Source organism: Onychostruthus taczanowskii, unplaced genomic scaffold (genome assembly GCF_017590055.1).
Source record: "Onychostruthus taczanowskii isolate IOZ18803 unplaced genomic scaffold, ASM1759005v1 scaffold20, whole genome shotgun sequence".
NCBI classification, from domain to species: Eukaryota; Metazoa; Chordata; class Aves; order Passeriformes; family Passeridae; genus Onychostruthus; species Onychostruthus taczanowskii.
Window position 1 is genome coordinate 10,273,705 of NW_024499240.1, and position 17,141 is coordinate 10,290,845.

The 17,141-nt window shown below is 44.9% G+C and overlaps 1 protein-coding gene across 2 annotated transcripts in view; it reads left to right on the top strand.

Moving 5' to 3' along the window:
• Positions 1-4,559: 4,559 nt before the first annotated feature.
• Positions 4,560-17,141, top strand: part of CREB1 (cAMP responsive element binding protein 1) — a 35,286-nt gene continuing 22,704 nt past the window's right edge. The window contains exon 1 of one of the 2 annotated variants that reach the window (XM_041403215.1): positions 4,560-4,692. The gene's annotated coding sequence lies outside the window, so the exon portion shown is untranslated. The remainder of the gene's footprint in view (positions 4,693-17,141) is intronic. The other variant, XM_041403213.1, reaches the window with a different exon arrangement.

Here is a 17,141-nt window from a genome sequence, read left to right on the forward strand (position 1 = left end):
ACATCGTTCCTATCCTATTTTCTACAAATTCCCCAAGAGGCATCCGTGAAAGGAAGGTCTCAATGTCAGTGAGAGAAGAGGGTTTTGCAACTCAGACTTTTGTTCCCTCTCTCAAAGAAGTTCCAAGTTTGCTTAGTGCCCCAATTTTGCCCAGAAGGGAAGGAGGAATGTGCAAAACAGCTGTCAGAAGGTTCCACAGCAGCTGTCTATGAGATCTCCACACAGCCCTGCCACTGAGCCAGTGAAGCAAGCATGAATCCAGCTCACATCCATCCATGGTTTGAGCCTCTGTGACGGTGCAAGAGATGGAGATACACAACACTGGGTGTAATCTTACCCTTCTGGCATCTGTTTTAGTTTGACATCAATTGCTCTCTTGAGCTGTTACATGGGGAGCCTACACTGGCTGGCAGAGACGTGGCCACTGCTCAAGATGCCCTGTGCAAACTCCTCATGAGCTGACAGACTCCCAGAAAAATGCTGAGGAGCTTCCAGGGGGCTGTGAGCGGGAGCAGGACTGGCAGAGGCAGCAGGGTGCCATCGGCCCCAAAGGAGCAGCAGGATCAGAGGCACAAAGGCAGCCCTGCCTCGTCTGGAGCAACACCAGCGGCGCTCTCATCGCTCAGGCTGCCAGTGCTGCCCAGGTTTCTGATGGGAACCTGAGATCTGGTTATTACACTTTATTTGCCTTTCAAAGACCAGAATTTATTCACTTAAATTCTGATTGCTGTGATTCTTTAGGCTTGCTGCAACAGGGGCAAGCAATTCAGTTTCTGGGAAACATGTATGGGTGGTAAATGTATGTGATTTTTGTCAGTCGTGTGAGCAAAAAAAGCTGATAAAATACAAACATTAACATAAAGGGCAAAGAGAAGGATGAGAAAACAGTTAAAGAAATCCATGGGTCAAAAAAGAGACAGAGATGGCTACATTTGTTCTGCTCATAAGAAATATTTTCTCACACAAAGTACTTTACTACTAAAAGGAGCACAAAGGATGAATCCTTATACTTTGATATTGGAATCACTTCTGGAAATGCAGAAGTTCTAACAAAATGTAAAAATGTTCATGTTTTAGACAAATTAAAACATATTTTTAATTACCTAGTTTAATTTACATCTGTACATGATAACAAAATGCAGAGAAGATACTTTATTAAACACACATTAAAATATTGAAACTGAGCAATGGGGCTAGAGTACAAATGTCAAAACACTACCAAAAAGAACCCTCTACCTCAGTATCCTGTGAAATGAGAAGGATGTGATGGTAAAACAAGCCTTTTTCACCTCTATTGGTGATTCGGAATGAGAAGCATTTCCATTCACTGCCACTGAATGCACCAAATCAAGAACATTAAGTTTAGATTTCTTGCTTGTCTCAAAAGCTTTAAGTGGAAGAAACATTCTGCTCCCAAAAGGAGTTGCAAAAGACCTACTTAGTGCATGGAGATTTTCATATCCTAGCAGACTCTAAAAAGGAAAAATAATTTCCAAAAGTTATGTCAGCCCTACACTGCAGATGGGAACGGGTATGAGCCAAAGGCACAGCAGAGGCCCACAACAGCTGGAGCAAAAACTGGTGGCAGCCAGGGCTATGCTGTCCTGCAGCCTTGGAGCTCCTGTCTGCAGGCAGGGCAGAGGGAAAAGTGCAGCAGAAGCAGAAAATTACCTGTGGCCCAAGCTATAGTATCTAGCAATGAAACAATGTTTTAGCCGTTTTTTTCCTTTTTAAATATCTACAGTTTATTTTAGAATAACTGTAATCAACAAAATCTGAGGCAAAGTACAGCTGTTATCGCTCCTTGCACCACCTCTTCCAACTGTGGGGGGAATTAGATGAAACTCAGCATAAGTGAAACAAGTTCAACCTTTTTGAGAAAACAAGACTCGAGATGAACTGAACTAAATGGCACACCAATGCCATGTCATGCAGTGCACCTGGCAGCAGTGTCCTGCCGGGCCAGCTGCAAAAATGAACCGGCTTTGGAGCTTCAAATCTTGTTATGTAGTGCCATCTTGAGGCCTTGGGAAATGAAAAGCAGCTTTTCTGAGTACAGACAGTTTTTACCTGGCTGTAGTTGGAGCAGTCCATTCTTCAGGGTGTATGGTTGAGTGCATTCAGCTGGATTGGTGAACAGAAGACAGGGATGGGCTCACCCGGCTGGAGCACCACTGGCTCTTTCCCTGCTCTCTGGTGGCACAGCTCTTTGAAACACCTTTCCCAGAAACATTTCACCTATCCATTGGTGAAAATGGAGGTGCATTTGATACCCCCAGCGACAGACATCACACTGGCGCTGCAGATGAGATTGAGGACCACAGCACATGGCTGCTCCTCTTTGGCAAGGCACAAACACATAGCTGCTCCTCTGCCCTGTGCTGCCAACTGCTGTCCCTCCTGAGAGCTGGCATTGCAGGGAGCGGGTGCCATGTGTGCAAAGCCCCACCTTGCCCCCAGCTACTCTAAACATAGTTGTTTGAGAGCTTAGCTGCCTGGTGGCCACACCTCTGCCACCTCCATCACCGGCGGGGGCAGTGGCTCAGTGCTGGGGTTTTCCATGGGGATATTGTGTCATGATGGAGCAGCAGTCACCCTATGCCTGGTATTGGGCTGCAAGGGCTGGCCACAGGGCCAGAGAGGGCAGACATCAGGATGGGAGTCATGGGCTGGAGTAAAAACAAGGCAGCAGAGGGAAGTCTAGAGGAATAACCTGAAGGACCACATGGGGAGGGCACAGCAGGGGCACCGGGAAGCCGAGGTGCATCGAGGGGCAGCATGGCCTGGCTATGGCACCTCACCTGCCATATGGTGCCTGCAAAGGGAAGAGGTGCTTGGGTCTTGGAGTGACACTGGGGGGCTGAGGAAGGGGGTCTGGGCAGCAGCTCTGGCAATGGGGCACACAGGGAGGGGGTGCCCAGGGAGAGATACCCCTGCAGAGCTGGGGGTAGCAGGTCCCCCATGGCACCAATGTGTTTGTGGCGACATGCCTGGTCCTTTGATACCATCTCCTATGGCATACTCCTGGAAGAGCTGGCAGCCCATGGTGGGGACAGGTGCACTCCTCACTGGGCTGACAACTGGCTGGATGGGTGGACCCAGAGTGTGGCAGTGAACAGTGCTGCATCCAGCCGGGATCCAGTCACCAGGGGTGTCCCCCAAGGATAGCATAGGGCCCAGTTCGATTCAATATCCCTACTGATGATCTGGGTGAGGGCTTGAGTCTACCATCAGCAAATTAGCAGACAACACCAAGCTGGGTGGGAGTGCTGATCTGCTGAAGCGCTGGAAGGCCATGCACAGTAATCTGGGCAGGGTGGATCAATGGTGGCAATGGTGGATCATTGGTGGTACCAATGGAGGCAGACAAGTGGCACGAGGTTCAAGAAGACCAAGTGCCAGGTCCTGCACTTGTGTCACAACAAACCCATGCAGCTCTGTGCGCTGTGGCAGAGCGGCTGGAAAGCAGCTCCGCAGAAAAGTCCCTGGGGCACTGGTCAACAGCTGCTGAGCATGAGCCAGTGTCCCCAGGTGGCCCTAGAGGCCAGTGGCATCCTGACCTGTATCCGGAATTGTGTGGCCAGCAGGACCAGGACACTGATTTTCTCCCTGTACTTGGCATGGATAAGGCCACTCCTTGAATGCTGTGTCCAGTTCTGGGCCCTTCCATTCAGGACAGGCTTTGAGGCGCTGGGATGTGTCCAGAGAAGGGCAGTGGAGCTGGTGAAGAGGCTGGAGCACAAGTCCCGTGAGGAGTGGCTGAGGGAGGGAGGTCTAGCCTGGGGAAAAGGAGGCTCTGCGGGACCTTGTCACTCAGGAACAGCCTGAACAGAGGGTGCAGCCACACGAGGGTCGGTTTCTTTGCCAAGCAACCAGCAACAGGACAAGAGGACACGGTCATAAGCTGAGCCTGGGGAGGTTTAGGTTGGCCATCAGGGAGCAGTTCCCCACAGAGGGTGATTAGACATTGGAATGGGCTGCTCAGTGAGGCGGTGGAGTCACCGTTCCCGGAGGTGATTAGGGAACTTGAACATTTAGTGCCATGATCTGGCTGGCATGGTGGCGTTCAGTCACAGGTGACGATCGCACAGGTCTTTCCCAGCCCAGCGCATTCGGTAACGCCGCGATGAAGCCGAGGCCTCCGCCGCCCCTCGGCCGCTTCCGTGAGCGCTCGCGAGTTTCCGGCCGCCTCGGCCGCGCGCACGGCGGGGCGGGGGGAGCGGGGGGGGGGGGGGGGGGGGGGAGCGCGCGCTCCCCCTCCCCCCCTGCAGCCCCGCTCGGTGCTTCCCGCGCGGGCCGCCCCGGGGCGGAAGCGCCTCTCGCGCCTTCCCGCCGCCCGCTCGGCTCTTTCCGCCTCCCCCTCCGGGGCGCTTCGTTCGTTTCCGCGGCCGCTCGGCTCTTTCCGCGGGGGCCGGCGGCGCGCTCGGCCGTTCCCGCCGCCTGGCGGGCGCTCGGCGCTTTCCGTGAGCGCTCGGCGTTTTCCGTGCGGGGCCGGGCGCGCTCGGCGCTTGCTCCCTGGCTGGCGCTCCTCAGTCGGCCGCTGCCTGCCTGTCGCCGGGCTGGGAGCGCCTGTGTGTGTGAGTGACGCGGCGGAGGTGTAGTTTGACGCGGTGTGTTACGTGGGGGAGAGAATAAAACTGCGGCGAGATCCCAGGCGCGAACGAAAGCAGTGACGGAGCAGCCTGGTAACCGGTAAGAGGAGGACGGCGCCCAGCAAACAGGGGCGGGGGGGAGGGAAGGAAATGGAGCCCGGCGGGGACCAGGGGAGCCGCCGGGCGGCAGGACGCGGGGGCCCGGCCGCGCACCGCCCGCGGGAGGGGCGCCCGCCTTAAAGATGGAGCCGAGCCCTGCAACATCCCCGCCGCCGCCGCGCCGCGAACAAAGGATAATGGCGGATGGGAGCCGGCCCGGCGGCGCCGCGGCCCCCCGCGCCCGCCGGAGTTCCGCTTCCCCGGCGCCCCGAGCGCGCCGTACGGATAAACAAACAGACTCCCGCCGTGATGGACACGAGTGCGTGGGGCGCTCCCCGGCTCCGTAACGAGAAGCTTTTAATAAAATCTGTGCTCGGAAGCCGGGGCAGCGCTTGGTCCGGCGGTTCGCTGTCGCTCCGTCTCCGGGAGGCCGCGCCGGGCGGAGGTGCCGGTCACCCAACACCGCGCTCCGGGCGGGACCCGCGGGCGCAGCCCGAGCCCGGCGGCAGGTCACGTAACAGGGATACGGTTCCCTCTTGCCGCCCTGCTTCTCCCCGGTAGTATTTTTAACCCAAAGTGAACTTGAGCCAGGCTGCGGCTGGTAAATCTCGGTTTGGGATTTGCTTTTGCCAGTTTTCCACAGACTTGGGTGCTGCACAGCGAGAGGATTTGACCTCTATCCCAGCTTTAATAGCAAATGTCAGCTCACATGCTTTTTTCCACCTTACACCAGCCTTGCCTTGCTGCAGCTGGGGGCTTTTTTCCCTCTTTTCTTGCCTAGAATAGAAGACAGTGTTTTGACTTTGTTCTACTTTCAAATCCTGGATATCTGCAATTTTTTGTTACAGTAGTAAGCAAAAACAACGTGGCAGACTTAAAAAACTTTTTAAGCAAAGATTGTTACACCTCTTAAATGTATACAGGGATAAAAAGTTTTAAATGAGCATATGATTTTTTTTCATGAAACACTTCTAAAATTTTTGTTTCTTTCTCTTAAATATTGGAATGCCGGCTCACAATCTGCTTCTGGAATAACACCTGGGATTTTGGTTTTTTTTTCCCCCTCCCTGGGATTAGAAACATGTTTCCTATTTCTTAAATAAAAGACTAGAGACTTCTTAGAAATATCATGTATCTCTGTTTAGTCCCATGCTGACCACCACTAAACATGATTTTAGAATACAGGAATTTTGAGACTCTGCTTGCCTCCTTTCTTCCTTGTATCAACAAATGTGGATTTATACAGTAAAATACGAAGTCACTGAAATAGGTTTTGTTCAAAATGGATATTTGTAATTCACATGTATACTTCCTTGTATGTCAATTTCTGTTTTCTGTCACTTCCACTGCTTCCTTTGAAATGAAGGCCAGAGATGCTCTACATAACTTCACTGTGTAATATCAACATGAGAAGGGGGTTTTTAAACTTTAAAGGGATTAATAGACATCTGAGGACTTCAGTAAGCAATGTAGCTGTTGATAGTGATTAAAGAGAGTGTAATTGCTGGTGTATTTCATTCATTCTTGGTTTGATGGAATACGCACTACACTGTAAATACAAAAATGGGACAGAAAATCCTTGCTTGTTGTTTTTTGTAGCTTTAGAAAAACAATTCATTTTATTCTGTTTCGTAGTAGAGAGGAAGACTCTGAAATCCATGTTTTCAAACACAGGTCTCTGCATTTCCTCACCAGCTTTGTCCCCTCACAGGTCAGGGAGAAAAGGGAATGGAGAGGTGGTTGTGTATTTGCTAAGCATCACTTACATGTGACCTAAAGTGAAATTGTTGCATGTAGTAAAGAACAGTGTAATCATCTTTAGTGCTTTAATTGAGAGAACACCACTATGCAGATTGGCGCTCTCAATATGGTGTTTGGATCTGCACTGAACAGTCTGCATCTAATTTTTTTTTTTTTTCTCATAGATTTGGTGATATGTGTGTCTGCTTCTCTGGGTAAAAAAAGTAAAGAACTAGTCAAACAAACAAAAAAAACCCAACACATAAAACAGCCCAAAGGTCTAAAAGGGGAGAGGGGTTTGCTGATACAGAAAATTTAGAAACATCTCATTTAGACTGTCAAGTCATCAGTCTGGCTGTTTCTTGGAAACCTGCACCAGCACAGCTCTTGCTGTACAAAATCTTCTGTAGATGTTACTCTGCAGAGCAGCTGTTCTGCTGCAGTGAGAAGCAGCTCCTCTTGCCTAAGTGCAGCTACAGCTCTGTAGGTGCATATTTTGATAGGAGACAAGGCCCCAACTGGGAATTTCTGTTGGCACCGTTTTGAAACAAATGGGATATTCACACTTCACCTCTATTTTTGGATCTCTGGAAGCAAGTGGAGATCAGTTACTCATGCCACACCTCTCAAGGCTTTTGTGCAGTGAGAAGGCCGTGTTAGCTCTCTGTCACTAATCTAACTAAAGTTAGTTTTGTGGGACATGACAGCAATCCTCAGCACAGAAACAACCCTACCCAATTTCCTTTGAGTTCTCTGGTACCTACCTGCATACAGCTGAAGTTCATGACAAGGCAGTGATTTATTTTTTTTTTTTACTGAATCAAAAATTGTGTTGCCTCATCTGCAGTCTGAGATCATATTTCATAGTGATTATGAAAACCTGAGCACCCTGCCATTAATGATCTATGTACATCTCCCAACATGAAGGCATTGATACCTATTTTGTTCTTCAAAGCTTTTAGATCACTTGAATGTACTGCAGTTAAAAAAGGTGAGTGAGAACGATTACAACACGTTCCAGCTTTCCATATTTCTGAAACAGCCTTGTCAGCTGCACAGGAGGTGAAAATGTGCCAGGCTCTAGTTGGCCTTTCAGGTAAAAAGAGCACTCAAAAACAGCCAAGAATTCTCTGCTGCTGTTTTTGTCTGGCAATGCTGGATTTATAGTATTATGTGTCAAGTGGAAAGAATAGAAAATTCAGTGTTGGAAGAGGCACTTTAAGGTGAGAGGATAAAGAATTTGGAGGAAGCCTGTTCCTGTTTGGATGCATATATATGTTTACCTGACATGTACATACACCCAAGTTTATAAAGCAGCACTGCTACTTATTAGTTACTTGCAGTGTTTTTTGAGTAGAGTGCAGGGAGGTACAGGATATTATCCTAAGATAATAAGCATTCCTATTTTTGTTCTAAGAATATTGTAAGAGTTGATATTTTGTAAAAAAAAAAAAAAAGACCATTAGGTGAAAAATGGAAAAATAGTTCTGAAGAGAATCCTGCCAATTGCTGTTCTGGATTTTGTTACTTTTCAGTTGTTCTCTGATAGACTACACTGGCTACTGGAGACACAGTTGCAGGAAGCCTTACAGTGAACTGTTTGGAACCTACCTTGGTTCAGGAAACTGAAATAAAAATCTCTGTCCTTGATGCTTTCACGCTTTTTGGAGGGGAGAGTTAAAGTGATTTGTAAAAATCTCTGATCTTCTAAGTGTTCAGTGACAGTCTGTTTAGTCATTGAGGTTATCAGGAAAACTCCTTTTCCCTGCACATGGCAGAACTAAAGCTCGGTTGTCTTCTTTAGGCAGAAACTTCTTCAGATGGATTTCTAAACTCACAAAAGAGCAGGTAGCCTAAGAAATCTGGGAATTCTTGAAGCTTATCTCCTGGCTGATAAACTGAAACCACAGTTCCTCATAGCATTTTTTGGCAGTAATACTGGCCAGAGCATCTTCCATGTCTTTTCCATTGCACTTGCACAAATGCTGGGGCTGCTGCATGGGGAAATGGTTCAGCTGTTTGAGAGGTGTGGAGCCTGGTTCATTTTCACCTGGATCATTCCCTGCCCTGATTGCTGCATGGCTGCACAGGAGCTGTACCAGCATAGTCAGGGGAAGGGATGGGGCTGGAATGAGCAGGGAGATAAGGGCAGCTCAATCAGCTCTGCTGCTAAATGAGACAGTGCAGCCTATGTAAAAATTTTTAAATTATTGCTGTGTTTATAACTAAGCTGGATGACACAGATCCTGCTGGGGTTCTTCTTGCCACAGAGCTGGATCATTCAGCTAAGTCTAAGTTCTTACATGTGCTAACCACGAGCCAATGAACATGAGTAACAGCTGTTCCCAAACTTCACTATAATGTATTAAACTGATTTGTTGTGCTGCTTATTTACTTGTCTCAAACACCTTTTGTGTGTGTGTTTTAGCAAGTTTCTGTGCACTTCCTCTGCTTCCTTTTTTCAATTCACATTTTAAGTTCACCTGTTGCTATTCACTGCAGCTCTTTGCTGCAATATTTTAGTCATCTCTTCAGAAACTCTGCAACCTCCTGTGACATTTTGGGTCCAATATTACGTGCACTTTTCTTATAGGTGCTGCCTTAAATCTCTCATTCTCTATGCTGTTCCAGTATCAATTGGATTTCACTTCCCCTTGCACCTTTCATTGGGCTTGAATGTCAAAATCTCTTCTCATCTGTAAAATCTCTCTCATCATCTTTTATACCCCATTAAATAATGGATGGGAAGCATTATTTTCTTGCCTTTTTTTTCTGATGACACAGCATCTGGCTGTGTGTAGCTGGCCTGGCCTCAGAATGCACTGGTGCCTGCCCACTGCTCCAATTAGCCTACAATATGAGCAGGATTTGTAAATTTACACCTTTCTGGATTGTAGAGAGCTTTCTTTCTCTTGAGGAAAAAAAAAAAAGCCTAGGGCATTACTGTAGGTGTAGAACCCCTGCCCTCTGTGAAACTCATCCAAATTTTCCTTTTGTGCTGATAGGAAAATTCTGAGAGATAAAAAGGAAGGGAAGGTGTGAGAAAGGGTACTGTGTACTAATGCCACAGTATAACCAACAAAAGTAATCTGTTGCTGTGGTTTTGGCTGAGCTGATACAGCTGCATGTGGCTCTCAGGAGACAGTCTTGCTGTCTCCCTCCTGCTCCTGGCTCTGTGGTGTTGGACCATCCCTTTACATTGTCTGTAGTGTTGATTGTATACAAAACCTAATAACCCAGTTCAAATCACTAACCCAGGAGAGAACTTTTTTAGTAGATAATTTTCTCCTGCATGGGAGAGCTGAATTGGTTGGTGATTGAGATTTGTTTGTGCTGGTGGCACAAACGCCAATGCAGATTTGCAGTGACAGTAGGGGAAGGAAGGAAGGAAGGGTACGCAATTTCTCATTTGAGCATAAGAGAGCTGTGTCAGCAGACCCATCTTGGGGAATGGCAGCAATATCCATGACTTGGAGCAAAAGAAGGAAGAGTTGGACTCTGTCCATAGTGATCAGAGCCACATGAGTTTGTATTTGCAGCTAGGAAGGCTAAGAACACAGTAAGTCGAAAAATAAACAACAGCGACAAAAAGAACCAAGTAAGGAAAGTTCCCTTGTTTTAAAAGCTTGGTGATACCTGTGTGATTGAATTAACTGCTCCTTATCAGAGGCAGATTTCAGTCTTCTCAAGAGGTTAGATCAGTGTACCTCTTAGGTACTTTTCATTATGAGAAGCCCAGTCAGCAGGGGAGAATGGTGTGTAACGTCTCTTTAAGGAAGCCTAAGTTGAAATACAAAGCTCCAGAAGGGATCCAGGTCCAACTCTTGGTGCACGTCCTGTCAGTGGGCCTGGCAGTGAGCTCGCTGTAGTGTCACTGCTGCTACAAACTGATAACTGCCTTGGCCTGCCTTCCAGACTGTAAAATAATTAATGGTGGCTGAAACCACTGGCCTGGAAGTTGTAGTGTAAAGTTAATGTGGATGTGTAACCAGTGCACATTACCCTGAACTGGGGAGAGGAAGAAGTATGTTACCTGCTGCAAATAGCTGCTTTGTCAGCAGCATGGCTGTTTGAAAAATACATCTTTGCCCAATCCTGAGAAAGTTAATGTTGATTATATAAAAAATACTCATCCTGTTTCCAGCCTCCCACTCCTAACAGAGTCATCACAACAGTAATCAAGTTACAGAATAGAGGTGGTTTTTTTTCAGCATCTTTGTTGGCTTCCCACAATCTCATGACACCTATACCCATGGTTTGATTTACCTTGCTTTCATTGACAGGGCTGGCTGCAGCAGGGTAGACTTGGCTCCACCTTCCCTGTTCCTGCTTCTCTTCACAGTACGACTGAACTGGATCAGAGAACTGGTCCAGGCGAGGAATTGTGTTTCCTTGTCTGTAGTGCAAATTGATTGCCTGGTGCCGTTTACTAGACAGCTTTACAGACAGGTGTAAATAAGAAGGAATTTAGAGGAAACCAGAGCCTGAGCTGGCAATGATGCCAGCAGAAATGCTAGCAAAACTGTAGTTGCAGAAAGCAAAATGGAGATTTTCTTTTGTGTGCAACACACTGGTGTGATGGATTCTGTTTCTTTCTCTTGCCCTTTCTGGTTCATCAGTGGCTCCAGTTGCTTACTCTGGGTCATTGCAGACCTTCAGCCTTACCAGCAAATCACACCCCTGGTCTATGGGGACAGTCATGTTGCTCACAGGTAATGGAGGTCTCAAACTCAGTATAGTATTTGAGAAACATTATTCTTTCTTTGGAGATGATGCTTTTGCAGAGTAGATCTGTCTGGCAGGCATGTGAGTGATCTTTCTCCTTTAAAAGGCTCTCATGCACTGCCCAGGCAAATTTTAAAGATAGATGAAAAATAAACTAGAATCCACTAGGGTGATAACGTTAGTCAGAGTTATTTTACTACAGAGTTTGATCCCCGTTGCATTTCAGCTGGTTTTTAGGGAGAGGCTGGGTCATAGATTTAGTTTTGGTGCATTAAGCAACATAGTCTGATGATGCTTCAAGACAAGTGCTAATTGACCAAGCAACGATGTTTTCAATAAAACTAGTAAAGCCAGAGCAATTTTAGGATTTAAAAGTATTTCCAAGTCTAAGCTGCGGTTTAAGATGTAGATCTTTTGGTTTTAATGTTGCAATTAATTTTGTGAATAGGATGCATTCAGAAATTTGGCAAGGGCAAAGTTTGTAAGGAAGTGCTGTTTTTCTTGTGCATACTCAGGCATACTCTACTCTAGCACTCCAGCCTCAGAAAGAATTCAAAGGTTTTCACTTCCTGGAGGACATTAAAGCAAAAAATATTCTGTACTGCCTGTTAAAAGTGAAACAAAGCTATTTAATAATAATAATAATAAACAAACTATGTTGCTTTTAAAGATACTAGGTTTTTTGGTTTTTTTTCAGAGACTTGACTTGATATTTGGTAATTATCAGCTTTGTATGAATAACTGTCTTACTTTCAGGTGACCAACTCTAAAGATATTTATTAATAAAACAGTTAAAGCATTGGTCTGAAACATCTATTTTGTTGTGTTTTCTTTCTGAACTCATTAGATGTGTTCAAATTTTTTTAAACAAGACTTTCCAATATTTACTAAGTTATAAAACTTCATGCTTTTATACTATGGGTTGAACTCTAGAAATACCACATATGTTCCAAGCATCAATTAGAATGAGTACTCTTTGTTTAAATAGTTCATCTCTGTCACGCTTGCAGCATAAATATCTCAAGTGATATTTTTTATGAATTGATGCTTTAGCCACTGACATTCAGAACTGGGTTAGAAACATTAGCCATGGAACTGTCCCTTCTCACCAGCAGACACAAATTCCACCTAAAATTCTCATGTCAAGTTTAAATGTGCAGCTTATAAATACCTGAAACTCCATGCTTGCCCTGAGTTCCCCAGCTGATTTGATAGTTCTCTGCAACAGAAGAATGATGTGAAAGGGAGTATGATATGTGTCGCTTTGGGATTCCAGTATCTGTCTCTTTTCAGTGTACAGTATTTGGCCGAGATGACCTATGCTGTTTAAACCTCAGGCTTATTGTTATTATCATTATTATATTATTGCAAATGGATGATAAAATTCAGGTCTCTAATTTAACATTTGAGACCATAAAAAACCCTTTAAATACTGACAATTGCTCTCCTTCATTATAAAGTGGAAAAGGAAACATTTACTTTATTCATGGGAAAATCCCCTGAATATCTTGGACTTCCCAGAAGATTTGAATTTCAGAATATAAATTTACATTCGTATTACTTCAGAGTGTCATATTTAATCAGTGTAATCTCTTAAGAACCTTTGGTCCAGTCTTACAGTACTCTATTCTGATAAATTACATGTGTCTATTAATATTTTCACACTGTAAAATTAGCAGAGATTCTGAAAATGTTTCTTTGGAATAGAAAGATTTCAGGTAACAATAAACATGTTTATGTGGTTCTCTGGCTTTATCACATTATTCCATTAAATCATACCTGGTATGTAATTGAAATTAGTAGAATTAAGGAAACACCTCTATGGATGTGATTCCTTTTTCTGTTTCAGGTCTGAGGTGACTACATGTTGTATTTTTGGCCCTTGGGCTTGGAGCAGTCAGGTTAACCATGGGTGTAGGCCTGGTGTAATGCTCTGGTTTTTATTTGTATCTTTCTATAAGTTGTTTCTGATCTGCTCAAAGCGCCACAAGAGAGCTGGGTCATCTGTTGGGATTCAAAGTAGCTTTAGATTTGCTCACATAAGCAGTTGTCACAGACGCAGTGACTGAGCCTGTGGATTTCCCTAGCACATCTGCAGAGTGCAGCCTGTGCAGGAGGCAGTCATTTATTAAATACCCCTGTCCTAAAAACATCTTAGACCTTCTTCACTTTGGGAGAGTGACTCTGCTGAGCAGTCAGCTCCTGTAGTTGTTTGTTGAGAACAAGCTTCAGTAGTTCCCTCACCTCTGAGATAACCCTTTATTTAATAAAAATGTTTAGAGGCTCTCCCTACATAGTTTCAGGCTGCCCCAGGCTTGGAATTGCAACAGTTCTTCCAGCTGATGCCTCACACCTGGAATGTTTAAAGGTTGCTTGGCAAGTGGACAAAGATCCTTACAACATGTCAAAAGGTTCCCAAAATATGTCATGCAGCATTTAGGTGGTTCTTATTGTGCCAGCATGAATGGTGAGGCAGCAAAAGACCATAAAACATAGAAATGCATATGGAGGAGAACAAATGTAATATTCATCTGAATGACTCTGGCAGGTCAGGTGGAAATCTCAAGTTCTGACAGCTCTACCCAGTGGAAAAAAGGAACACATGCACCTTCTTTTGAATGGATCTTAGCCTTGCTAACTTGGCAGCATTTTCTGCTCTGAATACTCCTTTAATTATTGTAGTGACAATCCTCTTTTCTCCCTGTCAGTGGGAAAGGGGACGGTCTCTGGCCGCTTGCAGAATTAGCTCTCCTTTCTTCCCTCTGGGCTGCCTTAGCTCTGCTACTGGAACACCTTCATGTGATGTGAAAGGAAGTGGCTCAAAATGTTCTGCTGGTTGACCAGTACAGCAGGGTAAATTATTTATTTGGCATATCTAGATATCTGGGTGGTAGGAGAGAGGTGTTTCTGAGTTGCTCACTCCAGGTACAACCTGCCTCCTTACGAGGGCTCGTAGAGCTGCTCCGCTGTGGCGCTGAGCCCGGGCTAGCAGCCCGTGCTGAGAGCAGGGTGTTCCAGCTCAGACGCAGGCCTGCTTAGCAGTAAAGGTGTTAGTTTATTGTACCCACCTCTGTGCTCCATTGCCTGGGGTCAGGCTGCATTAACAGGCTCTTAGAAGGGTGCTGTTTCCATCCAGCAAGCTTTCACCCTGGGCTGAGCAGAACTCCCTCACTTGTCATAGTACACATGTAATCATGTCACCTTTTAACATTGCCATCAGCCTGATATGCTGTCGCAGTTCAACCCTGCAGTGAGACGAGCAAATATGAGAAGTGGCTGTCTTCAGGTAGCTGCCCCAATCTGGGCTGAGGTCAGCTTCAAATCCCGTGGAATCATAGATCCCTCACTTCTCTACCCACACTTCTCTACCCACACTTCTCTACCCACCTTTGTTTCAGTCTAAGGTAAAATGAGAATTTGATTAGGGCCAGAAATTAAAGCTCATCACAAGTGGCTGTGCTGATTATTGACTTGCTGGCCTGTACCAATTGCAGAGCCTGGAGCTGTTCCTGGAGTTGTGCTACATTCAGCAGAAACATTAGTTCCCCAACAGCGTGATAAAATAATTTAGTGCCTATATTTTATATTGCAGTCAAGATGCCTGCCTGCAAATGATAGTGTTCAGATACAATGTTGTGATGGATTCCATTAAGTAACCAGCAGCTACAAGTGATGAGGAGGTGAACCACAGTACTTTCAGCAGTCCCAGAGAGAAAAGAGGCGTGCATTTTGGCAATTTTATATGGGTTCATTTTTGAGAAAAAAAAGCTTTTACAGTTGGTAAGAATTGCAAGAAGTCTACTTAGATTGACAGTTAGGTGAGTTTTATGCCCTAAAAATAATGTGGAACAGATGGTAAGCTGTAGTAAAATACAGTCAGTTAGTAAGTAACTGAAATGCATAAATATGATATTGGCAATGAATGTGTTAAGAATGACAAAATGGGCAGAGTTCTTAGATGTCTCTGTGAATAGATTGGATATGTTGGCCAGAACATTCTTGAAAATGTCTTGCTTCTTTAAAATTCAGTTTGCAGATCTCTTCTGGTGGGTTTTGGTTGTTTTTACTGCACTAATAAAGGTGTTTAAAAAAAGTTACCACAGTTCTGTTCTGCATGTTGAGGACCACAGACTTAAAGCATGTGAATTAGTCTTTTAATACCCTGAGTGCCTTCAATAGGAGCACAGAGCATTTATAAATAGAACATATTTATGGATTATGTTTTCAATAATAATTATAGTTACCTAATGACTTTGTAACCTTCCTGGGATTTGTTTTGACATTTTGTTTTGTCTAAGTGAAGTCTGGCAGTATTTTGGGGGGATTTCAGAAAGGGGAGGGAATAAGACAGTGGAGAGTCATTTGTTTGCTTTTCACTGTTAATGCCTTAGGAAACGTTTGCTCTGGTGTCTCCCCTTGGCTGCTTCTACTGGGCTCTGCTCATGTATTCACATAAGACCTATCCCAGCTGTTAGGTAAGGTTAGTAAAAAGGGGTGGCTGGTTTATTTATTTATTTATTATTGATATTGAAAAAAGGCAGTATAGGTTAAACCTGAATTAAATTGTGTGTACCAAATACTGGCTGGATGCTTCTGTATTAGTGTAATTTGTGATACAAGAAACTAATTGCAGTTAATAGCTGTCAGAGCCTTTTTTCCTTTTAAAAAGCTTGAAGGCAGAAATACTAAATACTAGTACAATGCCAGGAGTATGGAGTCAAATCAGGAAGATATAGCAGTGAAGAGTGTTCAAGCAACTTTCACTCATACACCTTACCTGTGCCTACTGATTCACCATCTGCCTGGTAAATGTCAGCTTGCTTGAGCTATGCCAACAGAGAACAAAATCTAGAAGAGTTTGCTGGTTTGGTTGCTCACCTCTGTAGCTCTGAGATTACAGTTTTGGTCTTCTGTCCTTGTTTTAAAATCTGCCACGGCATTTTCTGTAGTAAAACAGAGGTTGAGTATGCAACACAAATAATTTCCAGTACTTTCATCACTCATATATTTAAATCTGGTGTGAGAAATTTTCACTGACTTTAGAAGCATAACAAAAGTTTTGTTGCAAAAGTCATGAGCCAGAAAAGTTGGTTAATTTTAATTAAGGGTCCTGGTTGCATTTCTTCTGTTTCCTGTATGAAAATACTACCTTGTTCACATCTCTTGCAGTGGCTGTTACAGGCTGTATTCAGTCAGCAGAGAGTTTTTAGACACTGCTCTGAGTGTCACATTGATGGAAACAGAGGGTGGGACTACAGATATTACATTCTGCTGATGGAATGATTCTGCTTTGTGCAAGATACTTTTACAGTGAGATTAAATTTTTCTTGTATGTTCAAGATTAAATACTTGAACTTCAGTGACAAGGAGAATTTTTCCAGCTTCTTATTCTTCAGTTTGCCTGGCAGGTTGCTTTATTGCAGATTATTTGCAGAACACAATCTGAACACTCTTCTTCATTTTTTGCATTTTTAATGGCGTTGCTTGTTGCAGCCATTCTTTTATTTGCACTTCCACTTGGTTTTCCCGGCCTCTGGGCTTCCCTGACCCAGAAGTTGGTGTGATCATCAAATGGCTTTGTGGAGAACCCATTCTGTGGAGTAGTAAAAGGTGGATTTCAGATGAAGCAGGAAACATAGATTGTGTTCACAGTGTGACACACAGACTGGTCACCCAAGGGAGAGGACACAGGGAGCAAATACCCAGGAGCAGTGGCAGTGCCAGCTTGGGATGACAGAGAAGCTGTGGGATAAATTGCAATTCTTGTGCCAACCCACTATAGTTATTAGTGACAAAGAGACATAATTATGGACCCATCTTGTCCTGTTAAGCATTTATTACTGGTTATTTGAAGTCCCATGTGTTAGCTGTAAATAAAATTATTTTTCTCTGAACATTTTCAGTCTGGCAGCCGCTGAATGGAGTTCATAAAGTGGCTGTTGAGCTGTGGCTAAAAAGGCTGCCACTCTGCAAGGTGACAGTGGG